The 20956-nt window shown below is 38.5% G+C and overlaps 1 protein-coding gene and 1 long non-coding RNA gene across 2 annotated transcripts in view; one reads left to right on the top strand and one right to left on the bottom strand.

Annotated features, from left to right (window-relative positions):
* The window catches only part of OTUD7A (OTU deubiquitinase 7A), a 42670-nt gene extending 42213 nt beyond the window's left edge, over positions 1-457 (bottom strand). Inside the window, exon 1 of the mRNA XM_053988280.1 lies at positions 370-457. The gene's annotated coding sequence lies outside the window, so the exon portion shown is untranslated. The remainder of the gene's footprint in view (positions 1-369) is intronic.
* LOC128813292 (uncharacterized) lies at positions 392-18870 on the top strand. Its single transcript, XR_008438990.1, has 4 exons — positions 392-468; positions 2601-2698; positions 15826-15900; positions 18740-18870. It is a non-coding gene; the product is annotated as an uncharacterized LOC128813292 (long non-coding RNA).
* Positions 18871-20956: the final 2086 nt, after the last annotated feature.

The following is a 20956-nucleotide window of genomic DNA, read 5'->3' as shown; positions in this document are numbered from 1 at the left end:
GCAGCGGGCTCGGCCCAAGCCCTGCCCACACCCGGCCCTGAGGGGACACGCGGGGGACACGGGAGCAGCGGGCTCGGCCCAGGTCCTGCCCACACCCGGCCCTGAGGGGACACGGGATCAGCGGGCAGGCGGCGGCTCAACCCAAACCCGGCCCTGAGGGGACACGCGGGTGACACCCAGGCGACACCGAAGCCGCGGGCTCAGCCCAAGCCCTGCCGCCGCCTGTGCTGCCTCTCAAGAACCACGAGCAGCTGCAGCAAAGCCGCCCTGCTCAGATTAGCGCTCCGGGGAAGGCTGCTGGTCCGGAGCTGTAAATAGACACACACCGCTGATTAAAGCTACCAATATCAAGTGGTTCATTTGACTTACAATAGACTTTAAATAAGAGTTCCTTGAGGCAGGTGTTGGATGGGTGTTATGCTGCTGGTTTTTGGTGAGGAAAAGAATCCATTTTTGCCACAGTAGAAGGTATGAATAAGCAAAATTTTGTCCCCTGAGAAATCTGGAAGAAAAAGATAATAGTAGTATATTAATCAATTACACTTCTGCTGTTTGAATAATAATAACTGCCAAAATAGCCTTTACCTTTGACCTTAGAAGCCTAATGAATTCTTCTCTTAATACAGATAAATTACCACATACAATAATTTGCATTAAGAATGCAAAATTCTTGGGCACAACCCAGACAATTAATAAAAAAAGAATTATGAATGTACAAAAATATCCTTATGGCTTTCCTACATGAAAATGGCAACTTGCACTTGGAATTTCTTTTAAGACTTCTTTGTCCTAAGACTCATCAAATACAGCTTTGAAAGTTCTCTTCTCATAAGCTTCCATAAGCAATGAACTAATGAAGAGATACCCAGGAGAAGACTCAAGCAGGATAGCCACTCTTTTTGATGAAAATTAACAGATGAGCACACAAAGAAAGAAGGAAACACCATTTCATGGGGTCTATTTATTTTTAAAAGATACAGCAGTTCCCTTTCCATATAATCTACTACTATCTCCTAAGAATAAATTCTGCTGTTTGCAAATATATAATCCAATTACTATAAGCTTCACATTATCATTCTAAAAGGCATTTACAATCAGTTTTATTGTTTCTGGTTTTTTAACCCATTCACAAAACTCGTACAGTTGTAACTGGACCCAGCTCCACCAAAATCAGCCCAAATCTTTTTATGATGTAAAACATTCCTTCTGATAATGCTTTTAAAACAGGCAAAACTATAACAAGGTCCACAGTTTTTATGTATTTTTGAGAATTAGGATATGAAAATAGAACTTAATATTATTTCTTGCTATTTCCTAAAATACATACACAAGTAACCAAATCTCAGTAGATAATAGTTCCTATGCAAAAACTCCCAGTTGTCTGTGTGACAGCTCAACTGTAACATGAGTTAAGTACTTCAATTAACAAATGTTAACTTACCCAGCTCTAACTCAGGTGCATGTGAACTAACATACAGGAGTTAATAAGAGTCCTACCTTTTTTTTCCTTCACCATGACATATTTTCATGCAAAAACCAAAAATAAGACCGAAGTATTATCTTCAATTCTTCATTGGAACTCACTTATGGATGTAGCACACCACAGATACCCTCACACTGAAGCAGATTATTTCAAAGTTCATAACAGCACAAAAAGCTTACTTTCATATATTGCAAAGGAAATTCAGTCAAACCACATTTGCCTGTGACCCTTTCTTTATCACCCTCAGGGAACATAAAAATAACTGTAAAAACCTAAACTTAAAGAAGCAACTTTTAATAACTCTTAACACTTTCAAGGGTACTTGGACTGCAGGGGATAGAAATAATCATCAAATGTGAATATGCCTCCACATTTCCAGCTATACGATATTAACAAACTGAAATATGTACACTAGGAAACTCCTCTTAGCTTTGGGAAATAACTAAAAACTCTGATATCCAGCCCTGATCCAAAACTGAATGATGATGCTTCTGCTAAGGAGATCATTACCCTGGAAATAAACAAACAAAGTATATTCCATTTTTTTTTCAACACATATTAACAAACAATGATCAAAACATTTTTATAGCTTTGTTCAACACTTCTGCTACACAGAGTAATAAACACTTTCCAACACTCAGCCCACTTTTTCTGTTGAAAGAGGACTCAACTTATGTGCTTGCAGTAAATTTTATTAAAATTATATCACAACTTACCATTTAAATGAAAATAAAAATTATTCCATTTAGCTTGCAGTTGTAAATAAGTTATCTAAAATATTACCCTGGATACTGTAATGATCAGGGCACAAGGACATGCAAATAGCTCAGCCTTTTCAGCCTTCCTCACACATGTATTGGAGCTTCAGCAGTTTAAGATCAACCCTAAATACTGCTTACTCTGCTGTATTCCCCTGTATAGTGAGCCAAAAAACTGAAGAATTCTCCGTATATGACCCCAACTTGGTCTGTGACAAACTACACAAAGATGTAAAAGCTCAGAATAAAATTATCATGATATGAAAAGGTTCAGGATGGAATTTCAATTGCAATTCTTTCATCATTCTGAGCACAAAATTTGAATTTATCCTTTTGCCTTTGCATGGTCCCTGTAACAGCTTCTGTGTGAAGTTAGCAAAGAAAATGAAACGCAGACTGAAGATGCTACATACGTATTGCAAACCAAAGAACTCCATCTCCAACAGGTCTTTTGAAGGTAAGAGCCTGAGACAGAATCAGCTGAGGCCAGAGATCAGAGATGTTCTTTGTTAATAATGCATATCCACATTAACTCTCATTTTCCCCTTTTTTAATCTGACATTTCAAAGCAGTCACTAACAAAGAGCTGAAGAAGCTTCCTCCACTTAGTTTCTAGAAATACCTCAATTCTCGCCCAAGACTCTCATGCACTGCTTGTTCTGAACTCAAAAGGGGTTCCATTTACCACTTCTGCTTCTGACATAGGACTCACTTCCTACAATTTTCTCAGCAGCTTAGGATCAGCTGCACAGTGCTGAAAACCTCTGCTAATACTCTGTTGAATGTGGATCAGCATCTCCCCAGGCGTGAGCACATCTCAAGTGTGTGCTTGTTTCCATTATTTTTGTTACATGCACGAACATGAAGTAAGTCCAAACATAAATCATCACCTTCTGTAACATCACCTTTGTGCTTAGATTCTGTCAAGACTTGACTTCTTCAGTGCAAGTTCTACATTCAGTACAAGGTCTTGCCCACTGCTCATTGGTTCTTTGCAATAATTTATTTAGCTCAAGCAACATATGAGGGAAAAGATATCTCTAATAGGGAAGCAATAACATTCAAGAAATAATAACAAGACCACCATCAGGAAGGGGTTTCCATGATAAAGATGGCCACTATTGGTACTGGTCTTCTTAAAGACAAAGGACAAGTACCAAAGAAATGGCTGTGGAACTGTGTCTATCTGTGTCCTGCAGATGTCTGTGTTGAAAACTATGGGGGCAAGGATACAAAATTTGACACACAGCATCTGTCTACAGCTCAGCTACAGAAGATTCATGACTAGCTGATGTTTCATGCTCTTGCAGATCTGTGACAGTTGTCATTCCCCAGAGTAAGGCAGCACCTCAATGATCTAACTTTCCAAAGACAAGTTCTTGAGCACAGTGTGAAGTGCTGGCACAGACTCAGCTGTTGTTTTTGTTTTGTTTGTTTTTTTTTTCTGAACCTTCATCATTTGAAATCTCTTTATAATCACTACATGAGAAACACCTATTGCTTTATCTATGGCTTAAGTCTGTGGAGTCTGTCACAAGTTACTGATGAAGGAAAGGATTTCACCTTCTGCTAGAAAAGTCTTACTGTGACCAGTGTTCATGCATGTGAACACATTTCTCCCCTTCCCAGCTTTTGCCAGTTTGACTCAGAAAATGTGTGCAGTGGATTGAGCTGACAGGAATATGATGGCAGAAGCTTAAAGGACATCAAAAGTGTTAGCAGTATGAGCTCTGTATAAATAGTCTGATACAAGTCTCCAAGCATCCTTTATCTTCCTGTACACAGAGATTAGAGAAAAGCTCAAATGCTTAATTGTATGTCAAGTGCACGGTCAGCGATTAAGGGTTCAGTATAGTCTTTAAAAATGGAGTCTGCAGTGCATTCATGTCTTTATGGAGATAATTCAGCTGCTGTTTTAAACACAAGGCTTGACTGTCTGTTACTCTGCACGTGACATTGTTCTTCACATCAAGGCAAAACACATACTGGTGATTTTTCCACATTCCTCTTAAAAATACTGATCCTCTCAATTAGTTCATCCCACAGCTTCAGTGACAGTCTGATGAGAAAGTTCTCTCTCTTACAAGTACCCTAAAAATAGCAGCAGGATTGAACTTCTGAAATTCAGATTATGTACAAAAAGCAGGTCCTTGTAAGTCCTTAGGTGCGCATAAGTTAGAAAGAATAGCAAGCTATGAGCAGGCATTTGTGTAATGTGCTGGAATTCAGCAGAAGCTGGAATATCAGCTTGGTGTGTGCTGAGCTAAATGAGCTCCAGCAGGGAAGAACACACACACACACCATGCAGCAAAATAGAACTGGGTAATTTCCCCCCAACCCTGAGACTCCCACCCTTATTTCTGTGAAACATGATGTTCCTCTGTTACTGCATTTAGTTTAGAAAATTAAACTAAGGAGAATGGAAGACTTAATTCCTTTTCATCCTAAAAAAACTGTATCATTTAATATCATCTCCAAGATTTCAAAACAGCTAGAGATACAAACGAGGAAATAAAGATTTGAGACATGGCATCTAGAATGATTCATTTAACAACATTTTGAAGATTTATAAGTATAGCAACTGAGTGTTTCACTTAGACTACGTAAGTAATTGAAAAGTCCTGCAATAGGAAAGTCAGTGAAATGAACGTGAAATTATCTAGTATTAAGAATGGTTGTTCATCAAAATTTTTAAAAAACTGCCCTAAACAGTTTTTTCATTTAGTCAAATCAATTTAGTAACACAGACTTAGTTTTCTCCATAAATAAGCCATAACTACCTCTACAGTTATGATTTTTCCTGTAATTCAGACAATATGAAAACTAATTATTAATAGGAAATACTCAGGCTGAACAAGGAAAACTGAAAGCTGATTAATCAGGGGAAGTGTTATAAGGAAACATGCACCAGAATTGTACACACAAAAAAAGCAACAGCAGCTAACAGATATTCCAAGTTTGATGTTAAAATAGCCTAATTCCTGACCAAGTTCAACAGGATTAATGGATATTCAGCATCTCTAAGAAGTAGCCCATTAGTTCTAATTGCCACTGTCGTCATCATCTATTATTGCATTCTATGGAAAAGCAGGACATGGAATTAAATAGCACTGTACAAACTAGGAAATTCATAATGCCAGGAAAAAACATATGGAAAAGGCTATTGATTGCAAAATAGAGCCAGGGGGTGGGGGAATAAAACCCTTCACCACACAGAATATTAATGTCTACAGGCAACAACTAAAAAAAAAAAAAACAAAAAAACAAACAAAAAAAAACCCAAAAAACCCCAGTGCCTGCGTTTTTTTAACTTATGTACGAAATTCACATATGAAAAGAGCACCTGTAAACTAAATGAAGAACAATCTCTTCTGAAACAAACAGCTCATCATGAACTCCCAGACAGGAAAAAGAGAGGAAAATACAAAAGAATTTGCAGTCTCCTTGAGCCTTAGCTGACAAACGTGATGACAACCTCACTTTAAGGAATTTGGACATATTTGTAGAGCTTACTGCAAGCTTCAGCATAGAAATATCTTTCAATTTAATCTGCTGCAGAGAAAAATATTTTTATATTTTTTTAACATCTGAAATTGGATTCTGAAAGTATTTCAGAAAAACTTGTATTTTCCCCTGAATTTTGTCATAAAAGCCCTGGAAATTTGACAGATACATTAAAAAAAAATCCTTTAAGCTATCCAAAAAACTATTCTCTTTCATACTTTTTTTTTTTTTTTAATTTTAAAGACATTGATCAAACTCCTCTGCTTTGCTGCTGATCAGAAGCCAGATGCATAGCAGAGCTGACTGGGAGTTGTTGTTGATTATTTTTAGAAACAAATGTTTCAGCACTTTGGACAATACCCACTGTCAATTTATTAGAAATTATTCAAAAACTCATAGCAGAAAATGGCTCTGCCTGACTAGCAGGGCTGCTTAATAGCCAGAAATGCAAGGAGGAAAGAGAGAATTCTGTTACTGTTAGTTCAGAATAAAAAGTTGTGGATGTGGAACAGGAACAATTTCAATGAAGATCTTTAAGTTCATTTAGGCTTTATATGAAACAGAAATGGCTGTGTGGGAGGGAGGGAAAGATAAAATTACGATTTGATGCAGGGAGATGGTCCCACAACAACAGATCAGAAGTGTTTGGAAGACAGATGCTCAACAGACAGACAAAACTATAAACCACACAAAAGGAATTTTTAAAAAACCCAACAAACCCCACCAAAACCAAACAAGTGAAACAAAACCCCCAAAAACAAACTGAACCTCTCAAGCCCCCCAAAGCAAAAAAAAAAAAAAAAAAAAAAAAAAAAAAAAAACAAAAAAAAACAACCAAGGAAAAAAAAGAACAACTAAAAAGAGTTTGCTTGAAACCATGTTCTTCCATCACCTGCAAAAAACCCAACTATATGAGCTTTTCAAATTGGTGGCTTAAGGAGTGACCAACCACAGTGCAAGAAGCAGAACTCCCATTTCCTCTGCTTAGCTTTGCAGAAACCTATTTGAAAAAATGATGGCTTTATTTTTGATGTCAGTCACTTTGCACTAAATCAGTCAGTCTGCCAGACAGGCAATGTGTGCTGCTGTGTTTAACCCCAGGCAGCAGCTCAGCCCCTCCAGCAGCACCAGGATGAGAACTGGTAAAGGTAAAAGCTGGAAAACTCCTGGGTTGAGATGAAGATCGTTTAGCTGGGAGAGCAAAGCAAAACAAAGAATCAATTCAGTGCTTCCCATGGTTGGGCAGGTGTTCAGCCATCCCCAGGAGGGCAGGGCCTCAGCACACAGAATGGTGGCTGGGGGAGACAAACACCATCTCTCCAAATGTCCCCCCTTCCTCCTTCTTCCCCCACTTCATATACCGGGCATGATATCACAGACTCTGGAACATCCCTGTGGTCAGTGGGGGTCACCTGTCCTGGCTGTGTCTCGTCACAACCTCCTGTGCACCCCTAGATCCCTCCCCAGCCTAGAAGTAGGAAAAGCAGGAAGGGCCTTGGCTCAGTGTGAGCCCCACTCAGCAATGACAGAAACATCTCTGTATCATCAACCCTGTGTTCAGTACGAATCCAAAACACAGCCCCATACCAGGCAGTATGAAAAAAAATTAACTCTAGCCCAGCCAAAACCAGCAGACACACAATATTGACTCACTTGAGTCAGCTTTTCTCTTATGTACAAATGTTTGGGAAAAACCTCCTGCTTTTCCATTTGCTGAAGCAGTCAATTACCCAGCAGCGTTCTCCATTTCATGACAGACAGAACGAGCTCATTTCTTGGAGCTGCAGTCAGTACACACTGAAAAGTAAACTATCTATGGGGAGTTCATGATACTTAAAATGTAAAATGGTACAAGCTGAACTTTACCCAGTTGATAATAATTTGATTTTTCAAGCAGTAGCTTCAAAGTAAAAGTGGTATGTCAAGAAAAGAAGGTCACCACCATCAAACAGTCAAATATTTAAGCTTGGATCAGAACTAAACTCATGCCACTAGTATTTGTGTTTTAATTAATATAGAAATTGATCTTATGCTTATGTGCATTGTAATATATGCAACTCAGAAACTTTACACAGCAACTACTATTTTCTTATGTATAACAATGTTTTCTGTGATGATGATCTCTATAGATTGGAGACTTTAAATAAAAGGAAGGAAAAAAAAACCACCACTTCCATAAATAGATTTCATCCAAAAGAAATTTTGTTGCAAATAACTTCTTGGGCAACTTCAAACAGTCCTGAATCTGACCTGTGAATTTTTTCACAACTTATGTGACTGAATATCTACTCCACATATACAAACCCACATCTGCTTGATTAAATTAGACTGTCAGTCTCCTGAAGTAAAGCCACAGCCAAATGGCCCGAAGTTATACAAACCATCTCCAGCAGGAGGTTGAAAATCTGGCTTTATACCTTCTCTGTAATTCAAATTATAGAATTTAAGCTCTCAAACAGAAAGACATTCAGAGAATTTATATTATAATTGCAATTGCTACTTAGAGATAAGCAGTAAATGTTCCCATAATACTTTACCTTTAGAAAGTCAAACACTTAATAGAATGTCTCTCCAGCAAGCTGACCTTGGAAATCTTCCTGTCCTATCAGGCATTCTACAAACCACTGCAAGCACTTACTAAGGGACAGATTAGCTCACATTGTTCTCAGTTCTTTCCATGAACTAATCCACCTGTTAAACACTGAGATGAAGGCACACACATCTATGAGACCAAAGACTTCAGCAAGGGCCTTTTTTTCCATGTGGAAACAAAAAGGTAAGGACTGAAGCTGTAGTGTATCAGGTTTCTTACAGGAGAAACCTGGCTGAGAAAATACCTGGAACTACAACACTTTGTCTTGCTAACATGGAACAGCAGCAGTGAAGGAATGTTTGCAATGGAAAGACTGTAGACAGGTCAACAGACTCACCATGCCCTGGCTGAGGAGGAAAAATGGACAGCATGTATTGCTCTAAAGAGTGCTGATGTGCTAAGGAAGAGCAGGGAGGACTGTAGTCTTGTTCCTCCTCCTGCATCTGCATTTTAAACAGCCTCAAAAAACGACTGAAAACTTTCCCAGTCCCTGCTCATTTTAGGTAGAGGCATAAAGATGAAATTTGGGGTTTAGCTTTTATAGTACTTTTACTCCCCCTTCTAGGCCTTGGAAACTTTCTCCTGGGCATTGCTAAGCTGGCTATGATGTCAAACAGCACAATGTATATACCATGTACTCTGAAGAGAAATAAAGAGAAACACTAAAGCTTTATACATCATTTGCAATGTGCCACAGCGCTTCAGTGAAGATAAAATATCCAGTATTCTTGCAGAAAGCCTTAAAAATAGAAAAACAGTCTTGTGATTGTGAAAGCTAGGAATAAAGTTAATTACAATAGTACATCAGAAGCTGAACTAACAAGCATAAGCATGATAAACTACATACAGTCCTGTGACCTTCCAAATTTATAAATAGCTTGTGGTAGATAGGGACAGGCGAACGGAAAATCTCAAGATGTGACGGAAAGCAAGACCCTTCCCCCCTCTTCCTGCTATAAGTGATCAATCACCCCTGAAGCATGCAGCCCCTCCTAACTCCAGTAGTTTTCCACTCCTTACTAACCCTAACCAGACCCACCGTCCCCTTTTAACGTAGTAAAGCCCCCTTAACTATTTAACCTCACAAAATGAGATAATAAACGCCATTTAACCATCCACCACATTAGTGTCTGTGCATATCAGTAAACCAAGTAACCCAAAAAAGGCCGAGTCGCCGTGCTGTATCTTAAAACCAGGTCGCCTGCCTTCTCATCAAAAAGCGACAATAGCTCCAATATTTTTCAGAAATAGAAGGCAGATCTCAATGCTGAAGGTGCCAATCTCTTCAGTGTTATCTTGACCCATCTATCTACTTTTGGTTAACACACAAGGATCAGCATGCTTCAAGGCACACTTAATATCTATGAATTCATGAATGAATAAACCAGCTCCATGTGTAGAAAATTTATTTGGGAAATCCTATCAGCTTGGCAGGAAATTGTTCTGCAAGCAGCAGAGAGAAGGAAGCATCATTTTCTTTGGATTTCTGTCCTTTAATACCCTAAACTTGTGCAGCCCCCAGCACATCCCAGAGTGAGCCCAGACACGTGTATGCACTTCTGTCAAACAGTGTAAAAAAGAAGTACTGTGCTAATTTCAGGCATTTTTTTTCTCCACCAGCCAAACTTTCCCAAAAGAGATGACTGGCTTCCTCTTGGGGGGCACCTGCTCTCAGTGATGCTTTAATTGTCACAAGAATGAAAATTGCATCTAATGGTCTCATCGTAGTATTGAGCAAACCAGCAGATGCTTTCAGAATCAATGAAAAAAATATTAAAATGATTTCTTGTATGCAGTAAAATCTATGTTAACAATTGCTGAAAAGAATGTAAATCTCTCTTAATTTCTGCATAAAGGGAAAGATCATTCCCTCAGCAAAACAAAAAATACCTCACCATAAAAATTTATCCAATTACTCACAGAACTTTTCAACCAAGACATTTTAATAAGACATCCTTTTCATCCCTGCCCATTTGATAAGACATTTGGTCGTTTATTATACCAGCAGAGCACAATTCATTTTTGTAACATAGCAATAATAAATAACACAAATTAAACAGTCAAATCTCATAGCCTCCAGTGAAACAATATTTGGAATATAATTACATGCAGTACACATTTTGCAAAGGATGTAGACTCAGTTTCAAATTTAGCAAAATATGACCAGGAAATAAGTATCTGGAACTTCACCACAGTGTTTGTTTGACCCTTTTCAGCCTTGAAATATACTATTTGCCAAATGTCCTTTCAGCTTATAAGAGTGTTAAGGCTCCTCTAGTCCCTCTGTAAAGAATTAACTGCTCCATGAAGAGATGCTTTTAGAATCTTGCTGGTCTAATTTACGCTGTAACTTATTTTAGTTACTCAAAACTTTATTCTCTCTGGGTAAAGTTTCCAAAGATTTTAAACATCTTTGTGAAACAAATGATGTCAGTTTTTCATGCTTTAAATAGACAGAGGTAGCTCAAAAGAAATGTGAGAGGAGATGACTTACTTGGAAACAAGGTATTCCTCGTCTTCCCTATGAACTGCCTCTTTCTTCTTTTAGCAATACAAACAGTGCCAGCTTCTCCAGCCATGTGCTCTCTGCCCTTATATACATTAAAAATACTGAGAGATCAGGTATGGATAGCTTTTGTCTAATTTACTGAAATCCTTTCTGGCTTTGCAGGAGAGGTAATTCAAAACCACATGAATTTAATGATAAATATGATTCTGAATGAACTTAGGCTGGGCCATAATTCAGTTGGGCAATGCTTAAACTCTACTACAGAACCCCTGCAGCATCTAGAACAGATGGACATATTTATTTTAAACCATTCTGATTTTAAAGGTTTAACACATTAGAAATTAGAGAGTTTCTAATCACCTTATCTAAAATAGTAATAGCTCAAGAGAGACAAAGATCATGCTTTCATCATGCAGCCACTGTCTATTTTTGTCTGCAGTCACCATGCTAATATGCACATCATATTATTAACAGCAAATCCAATGAAATAGAAATTCCCATGGACTTCATGCTAAATAACTATAAAATGAGTCTATAAATACTCTCAAAGTATCAAATACTTAAACTGTATCCTTTACTGCTCTATATTGGTAATTTTCATGGATTAAGATTGTTAGATTAAGATATATTTCTGTAGAATGACAGGATCTTGCTCTGAACTGAAGCAGTCCATATCATTAAATTAAATTATATCCTGATGGCTAGATTGTCCAGTGAGAATATTTTTTAAGGGATAAATTTAATTCTTTTCACCCAGGTCTAGAACTACCTACCTCAGAAAAATAGGTTTACTGTGAAAAAGAAATCTTCAGGACAAACAAAAATTTCCTGAAATTCCATGAGAAACTACCTTGGACAGTACAGGCTAAGAGAAAAAATACACTAGCCAGAAAGGCTCTGTGAAGTCTGTGCTTTAGAGACATGGATTCAGTGATAAAAAACAGGATTTAAACAGTTTGTGCAAAAGAGAATGAATCTAATTTCTCACTGTGGAATAGGACTTAGAAGTATTTTACTCTACTTCTAAAGTACAGCAAAAGTATTTTGATTTCATGAGAACTGAGTAAATGAGTTTAGTTCACACTGACAAAATAAGTGATGAAAGCTGTATAGGCATGTAGAAGAGCACTAACTGGAATGTTTATGTTTCCTACATCTCCATGTTTGCACTCACAGTAGGTACCTCATGCCATAACAATATTGTTGCTATTATGTAATATAACTGTCTGATAATAGACAGTTATTAAAATAACCAATCCAACCAGAAATTAAATCTGAAAATGACAGAGCATTGTCTGTAATTACAACACAGTTCTACTTCCACCCACGTTAGGCAGAGCTGCCCAAGTATCCTAATGCAGTAGTTAGTCTTTATTAATTGTATCTTAATGAGGATTCCTAGGGCAAATTCAATATTGAAATTCAGACTATAATCAAATGGTACATCATCTTAAATCAGCCTAAAATGTACAGTAACTGCCAAATGATGAATTCAAGAGTAAGCTGTCTGTAGTGGCAGGTAATGTGTCCCAATTACTTGTAAAACCAAATGCCACTGCTCTATAATAAGCTTCTATAGACTTCTGTAAAAATACTACCACAGCAACCACCAAGATGGAACTTAAATAAAATGGAATAACATTTGTGTCTTATCACTCTGACTACAAGTTATAGTAACTCCATCAGAAAATTAAAAGTGATAACCACCTCCTCACTACAGGAGAGTTCTGGGACATGGCCTACATCCCAAAGAAGGCAGTTTCCTAACAACTCGTAGGCAGGAATTTGTTGTGCTTTGGGTGATGCTGTCCCCAGCCTTGCTGGAAAAAGCAGCTGCTTGATGCAGATGTGTAACACAAACTAGAACCTGGAAATTCCTTTGCAAAAGAGGAGCTGTGAGAGGAAGGATGAGAGACACTTGGGCTTATTTACAGGCCAGAACACCACCTTGCTCAAGTAGACACTGAGCTCAGTAGGGCCTGAAGGGCTCCTACAACTCAAGACAGCAACAAACAGCACCTGTGACTTGACAATTTAGCCATCTAAACCAGGGCATCAGGGGACACACAGAGAAATAAGTTCTGTGAAGCTGGTAGAAGAAATATCCAAGAAGGATCTATTTTTACAGAAACAATTAATAGCTTAAAAGGGACTTATACCATTTAAAAAAACTTATGCATGGTGGAATAATAGACAATTGAATTTCCTCCTCTCTTTTCAAGTCTGCAGGTTCCTTGGTCTACTCAAATTTTTCCCTCTTTTGGACCCTTGGTCTACTCTAATTTTTCCCTCTTCTGGACCTTAAAAACCCAAATCCAACAGAAATATAAGTAGAATTAGACAATTCAGATGCACAAACAAGATACATTGCATAAATTTGGTTTAGATTAGATACATAAGAGTTAATACTATATTGAGGGCTAACCAGTATTACCTGAAATCAAGGTTGGAGAAGGTAAACCACATAAGCCATGCAATGTTATGACTTCTGAGAGCCAAGTTCAGAACTTTCTTTTCAGTTAAATTAGGTACAAAATGAGCAAGATTAGAGTCTGACTTGTCTTATGCAGGCACTGCTTATCTCTATTTCACTATATCCCTAGCAAGAGAATGGAATTGGCTGGAGCCACTGCCCCAAATAAAATAATCACTTTTAAAAGATTAAAGAAGCCATTAACATGGATTGACTTTGTCCCAGCAGAAGAGAGCAATGCAATCTGCTCAGTGCTGGTGATCTGGCAAGGACAAATCAAAGTAGTCTGACACCCAAGCAGAAAGACAGGGACTCGCAGATGCTGAGTGCAGTGTCCAAACTCACAAGGACTTCTGAAGAGACAGTGGTTCCAAAGGAAAAATCCTATATTCAACACATGGATACTGCTGCTTCTCCATGATCAAAATGGATACTCATACAATTCTCAGCAAAAATCCCAAAGGTTTTCCTAATACCATACTTAATCCTCAAAAGCTTAAATTAAATCCAGTATGCACAGAGGAGGGTGGAGCTTGGAAAGAATTTGTGCATCAGCTATAGAGAGAACTGATGAGCTCAGCAATAGTTCAAGAGCCTTGAGACAGTCTGGACCATCAAGTCCCACTTTTGAAAGGAAGAGACAAAGAATCTATGTTCATGCAGAGACAGACATGGAAACTATGTTCAAGCAGAGATCTCTGGCAGTCAGAGACAAAAAAAAAAAAAAACAAAACAAAAAACCAAACCAAACAAAACAAACCCAAAAACACAGGAAAACAACCCAAAACCAAAACAAATAAAAACAACAACAAAAAAAATGTGCCCCCAAAACAACACAGGAACTGGAGAAATTCATGCTTGAAAGTAGGAAAGAAAGATTTGTGAATTCTAACTTTGCTTTTTTGCTTATCCACACATGATCCAGTCTGTTTACACATATTTGGTATGAAGGTTTTCTTGAAAGTAGAAGATATTTCCAGAAGATATTGCATTTGTTTTTGTTTAAATTAATCCTGAATTAATTCAAAATTGTCACATTTGTAGAAACACAAGTGCTTAGGCTATCTGAGTGCAGTATGTGGGAACTCTCTGCCCAGAAGCTTGACCTGACATATCTGTACAAGGTACTGAGATGATGTGAAAACTGAGATAACACAAAAGTGGGAGGCTGGGAAAACCTGGAGAAATGAAGGTAAAAAAGAAGGCAAGACATGAGACAGAATTATCACCAGGAGAAGGAGGGAGAAGGGCAATGCTTCTATAACAAACTATGTTTCATTACTCCCTATTACTGTTCAGAAAGTTCTTTGCAATGAATTTCAACCTAAGGTTAAGCTTCAAAATTAGAAACAAATCCATTAAATGATGATACCAGGGCAGATAATGTCCATGCTGCGCTGCTATGGACTGGGACTGTACTCCTGGGACTCCTTCACAAACACAGTGAACAATGACTGAAAACTTAATCTATAGTCACGCAGAATTAATCTCTATGAGTATTTGTATGAGGTATTTTAGAGGGCATTTAGCAATTCAAAATTAAAAATACAGTTCACATGTACTTAATTTTAGGATAATGTTCAAGACAGATGCTGTGGTTCCAAATCAAAGCTACAGACCACAGCTTCTCATACTTTTCATGAATACATGGTAGACAGTAATTATTTTCAGCTCCATTCAATTTGCTGCTGAAGGTCCCCCCAAGCTCTTTTGTGGACGTCATGGGGCAGGGGAGGCAAAAACAGTAGGGAAGAACTTCTCAATCCAGCACTGCTGCCAAGGAAGTGTTATGTGCAACATACTTCCAGGGAAGAGAGAATTCTGTGTGAATAGTTTGGTTTAAGCAATGTAGCAACACTGAGAAACTCTTACAGCAAAAGCAGGGACAAAATCTTAACTCACCATGATAGGTTCTGCTTGCAAAAGTCTCCCTTCTCTCCTGCATGCCCTAACTCATTTTGGTGAAGCAAACAAGGCAGGCATCCACAGCAGCAAACCCACCTTCTTCCTGGAGAAAGGGCAGAGAAGTCAGCAAGGAAAAGGCAGTTCAGAGCAGTGAGTATCAGCTACACAGCAGCTATTCAGCAAACATTGTTCTGTTCACTGCCCTGACCAAGGGGGTCACTCTGGGCATCTTCTGTTCAAGCCTCACAATGGGTTACACCACCTTATTACAGAATGAACTGCTAAGAAATACAAAAGCAAAGAACTAAGCCCCAAACAGCTTCTGCAGTGACACATCAACTGCAGCATCAGTTTAACTTGGCAATGATATGGATGGTTTTAGGAGCTTGTGCAGTTTGCAAGCTTTAGGAAGCACAGATAAAGGTTCATTTCATGAGTAACAATGCATCATCCATCAGCTCTGTGCAGCCACAGGCAATAGGCATGCTGGTAGCCTGGTAAACCAATTTTAGTTGGTTTCTTTTTTTTGCTACACTTAATTGTTGTCAACAAGAAAACAAATTAAAATTTTTGTTTTCTTCACCACATCCTTATGCTCAGCTTTCCAAAACAACTACCTGGCAGATGCTGATTTGAGGGATGGAGGGGATGTTTGTAGCTACTCACAGGAATGAGGTAGGTAGGCCCCTTCTTCTGTTTCTAATATATTTGCCTGTTTAGGAAGGCAGGAGGCAATTGTCCAGCTGATTTACTTCTGATTTTGAATCTCTGCAGTATCATGTACCTGTGAGGATGGAGAGAAAAGCAGAACAAGTTTTACTGTTTTATTCCGAAAGTGACACTAATTTACTGTTCTGCATCTGTTTGTCGTACCCACTACACACTCTGACCCTGGAATACTTTTCTGTAGCATCATTATGGAAAAAATAATTCTATGCTTTCTACATCAGATGGCAGCTTCTTAGGAACCCAGCCCCCTTCCCATTTGGCTTAGATAAACAGAGAAAACACACCTCAAAATCAGTTTAGAGGGCTGGTTTCCTACCAGTTTGACTAGTTCTGTCCGTGGCAGAACTGAGTAAAATATTCCAGTAGATCCAATATATTTAGTCCGTTTCTACTTATGAAAAATTTACCTGCAGATTGACAGCTACTCATTTTGTTCAAAAAAAATGGTATGATCTAAAAAAACCAGCAACCCCAAAACCAACAAGCACTGCAGACTGATGTAAAAGAATCCTCAATATTCATTAAATTAACCATGAAGCAGAGACTCAGGTGGTTTAATGAGCTTTATTTCAAGTGTTTTGTATCCTGACTGTGTAGTTGTAGTTCAGAAAGCTTTGATCTGCTTGACCTGCTAAGAGAGCAAAAATGACTTGTACATACACTTCTTTTACAGCCTGTTTAGCAACACTGTGACCAAATAACATTTTCTCTTTGACACTGATTAAGTATTGCTTCTCTATTAGTCTATGTATCATTCATCAAAGTCTTAAAACATAATCTAAAGTTTCTGGGGCTTTCATTCTTATAATTTTTAAATACTAAGAATATGAGTGTGAATTCACACAATTTTTAGTTATATCCCTCCTAGTAACACTTTCTCCTTTATTAAAAAGAAAATCCAATCCACTCTTTTCTATTTTCCTTTTCCACTCTTTTAGATTGTTTTTTCCAAGTATATGCTGTTGCACAAATTGATTTCAACATAACACACCTTTGTTGGACATTTTTAAAGCCCTTAGACACTACCTGCTCCACAGGCTGAGTTGAGCTCATGTCAGCAACCTAGAGCACTAAGATCAGTATCCTGTGGAACTGCACTGAAAAGGGAGAACAACCATGGTAACCTGACCAGAAAGAACTAAATAGTCCCCATATTCATACACAGAGTATTTCCAAGTAGTGGTGGTGGTCACAAAACCAACATATTGAAGATTTAGAAAATGAAGATACAACTCCATGCTGTTGGGAACTCACATGTACATTTTAACAAATTTCTACTGAATTTCACATGCAAAATTCTACTGACATTTTTTTACTAAAGATAACACATCTTTAATTCTTAGCATTATAGGAAACAAGCCAAAATGCCAAATTTAGACATTTTAAAGAGACTGTCCAGATAGTTTTTTCACTCTTGCCAAAGTCTTTATTTCAAACTTCTAGACTGAAACATTACCCAAACTTCACCTCAGTTTCACTGTAGTGTTTTTATTGTTACGTGCACATTGTACAAATACACATAATTATGCCAAATTTCTCATAGATGAAAAATGGTGCTCAAAATCTGTGAGTTCATCTGATTCCTTTGCAACAGCAGCATTTCCTTCACACACCCACAAATCATTGAGAACAAGTGGTGCATCAGTAATGCTGCTGTGTTGTCCTGATGCCCTCTCATCCTGCCCAACTGCTGCACACTCACAACACTCAGTCAGAAACAGCACACATGAAAGGACTTCTCAGAGTGTCACTGTCCATCAGAGTGCCCCTTGGTCTCTCTGAAGGCCCAATAAAAACAGCTGTTCTAATTGCAGAAGTCAAAAGATATCCAGAACAAATATCACTTTAGATAGAAAAAACCTGAAGGAAAAAATTAATACATAAGGGGCTGCAGAGAAAAGTCTCTTGTGTTTTCTCTGCCTCCTGTTAACACCATCTGTGGATGTTTGCATGCATCCACTGGGTAATAAAACAGAGGTTAGGAAAATGAGAGAAAGAATATTGGTGTCATCCTAATTGGGTTTAATTCCTATGACAGCATAAATAATGGGCATGGAGATACAAAATGTGTCTCTCAATGAAGAGGCTAGAGCAAAAGCCACAGCTTCTTACAAGTGTGAACTACAGATTTAAATGAAATTCTAATTGCCAATACAAGCAATGAATTTGACCTCAGTCAAATTCAATTCTACATTCAGCTATTTGATGATTCATCCAGAATGAAAGAAAAACAAATGGCACTAGAGTCAAACTGAAACAATCAGAAGAAAATTTTTCTGGCAAGAACATGAAACATTTACAGTAATTTCCTATAAAGGTTATTAATACTTTCAAAATTCAACCTGGGTCTTGTTTATGGCATAACCAAAAAGTGACAATCTCTGATGACTCATTAAGGTTTTGGTGACAGAAGCAGTATCACCAAGATGCTGGGAAGCTTTCCGTACAGTCCCTTTAGCTCCCAGAGCACATGTCACTTTAAGGCAGATGTCTGGTTATGTGTCATTATCTGTAGTAACAGCATGAAGTCACAGCAAATGTTTGACTGGTCAAAAGCTACAGACACCTTTTCACAAGGGAAAACTCTCTTTTTAATTAAGACCTTACACATAGTCCTTCATCACAAAAAGCAAAGGCACTTTTCCAGGCCCATGCTAGAAAGATACCAAATCTCAGCTCTCAAGCTGATCAATTATCTTCATTCATCATCTGAAATAAGATGGGTGCAATCTGAATTGAACCAACAATGGATGTTATCCCCAGTCTCCACCTATCTCCCTTACAGCACTTCCCCAGCAAAAGTAGTCTGCACTGACTCAAAGGTGATGCTAAATCCCAGAAGGCCTGAACGGGTGGATTCCTCTTCCTTCTCTGCACCGCTGGCTTTGGTCCACCGGGTGACACCTGCTCTGCTGATTGTCTGAGTGGTCTGTAGACACAGCTGAGAAATAAATACCTGACCATAAAGCTTGTTTTTGCCTCCCCAATACTCTGAACACCTACACTTTATTAAACATACTCATCTTTTAAAATAAGTAGCTCTTTTTTCCCCCTAGCCACTGAAAGCTCAGAATTCTCAATTAAATAAGAATCTATGTCCTTCATTCATTCATTCCTAGGTGGCAGAAGATGAATGACTTTTGGCATGCATATTCCTAATTTCTGATGATTTCTAGTTAACTTATCTGCCCTAAATTTCTGAGAAAAAGCTATTTCTGAATCTTGCACACATGCAACCCCTCCAACAGTAACTGAAAGCCAAAAGCAAAACAACTTTCAGGCATATAGACATTTCAGTGGTGGGCTGCAGTAGGAAAAACTATTGCTAGAGAGCTGCACAGACTTTAGCAATTCGGTGGAGTGCACTGCTGCTAACAGAACTACCCCTTCTGAAAGAATACAAAAGCAAACAATTGCAGTTGCTCTCTTACACGCTGTACCAACCACCCAGTTTGATGACTTCACAGGAAAACACAGCCATAGCTTCATCCTTCCTGACATTTTTACAACATTTCTTCAACTTCATAAGGACAGCTCCACCTTTACCAATAATAAATGCAATTTCACTTTAAAAAGAATCATATTTTATTAATCGCAAAGCCACTTCTGGATACAAAACCTGACAAGCTCCCAACCCAAAACTAGATCACACAGTACATACAGAGTCTTAAAGACTCACAGCATAAAGTGCAATCTCCTATTGATTTTAGCTTCATCTCATGAGACCCATTTTCCTCTAAATCCTATTTCACCTAATAAAGCCATTTTCCAGTTGCCATTCTCCTGATAATGCTAAAAAAACAGACTGACTTAGAGGCTAGTGAGAGCTTCCTATAAAACCTGGGAACCTGCTACTGCTTTATATAATCACAGAACCATTGTTTCTCCTCAGTCAGCTTCTTGGAACAGGGGAGAAGGAAGAGGGACAATGGCCTGGCTCCCTACCATGGTACAGCTGAGCCATGGGGAGGGCGGGAGGCTGCCCTCAAAGAGCCACTCTTTGAGATGGTCCATCTGTGCCCATCTAGGATTCTTCTGGCAGCTCCTCAGGGGTGAGACATGGGCAGGAGGAAGAATGGCACTTCAAAGACACCAAAACATGCACAAATCTGTGCTTTCCTCAGTGACTGCTTCTACACCATGAAATGCCAGCAGAGCCAGCCTGACCTCTGTGCAAGAGAAAGCAATTAAGGAAAAAGAAAAATTACTAAGGGAAATTCTCCTATGATCTAATGAGGGGAGTGTGTGTGTGAGAAGATATTTTGAACCACAGGCAATAACTCTTCTATCACTAAAATAGGTACCTATAGCCCAGATGTCAGTGAAGGTTTTCCAAAAACAATTATTCCAAATCTCTTTTTAGAGGAAAAGCAAATAGAATTAAACCATCTTTCTTGTTTTTCAGAGATGCTCTAAGTGGAAAACATGATGATTATATGATGAGCTGTCACTTGGCTACAGCCCACTCAGTTCTATTACTGCTTGCTCCAGCTACTTTAACATTCAGTCATCTCAGTTACCTTTTATACTCATGGCACGCAGGAATTGTCAAATGTCCCTTACGACACAAGGCAATCCTTGTCCTCAGAGTCCAAGCTGATTTGATCTCTTTGTGCTTTACTGGAATTTTACTGCATTGTGAAAAAAAGCAGGAACCCTGTCTCCATATCATTTGAATTCCTGCACCACGCACATTTTTCTCTGCCCTTCCTTTTGCTCTCTAGAAGACTGAGGTTACAGAGTATAGTGCACCATTTGCATATCAAAAGCAATAGCACTTTACATAAAAAAAACGAAAAGCAGGCACTTTTCTGGTTTCAGTGACCAAGAGCTCAAGATTTCCTTCCTCTGAACCTGTAACTTCGAATTCAGGTGTAACTCAGTTCATCAAGACTGGTTCAGATAAATATTTTAAAAATTAAGAAGCTTCCCCACTACCAGTGTTACCTGATACTTCTTTGCCAGAGACATTTTCTTTCCAGGCCCTCTTCTTCTGGAGCAG

The sequence above is a fragment of the Vidua macroura genome, chromosome 12 (genome assembly GCF_024509145.1).
Source record: "Vidua macroura isolate BioBank_ID:100142 chromosome 12, ASM2450914v1, whole genome shotgun sequence".
In the NCBI taxonomy this organism is placed as follows: Eukaryota; Metazoa; Chordata; class Aves; order Passeriformes; family Viduidae; genus Vidua; species Vidua macroura.
Note: the sequence above shows the minus strand (reverse complement) of the source record. Positions and strands in the feature narration are given on the sequence as shown.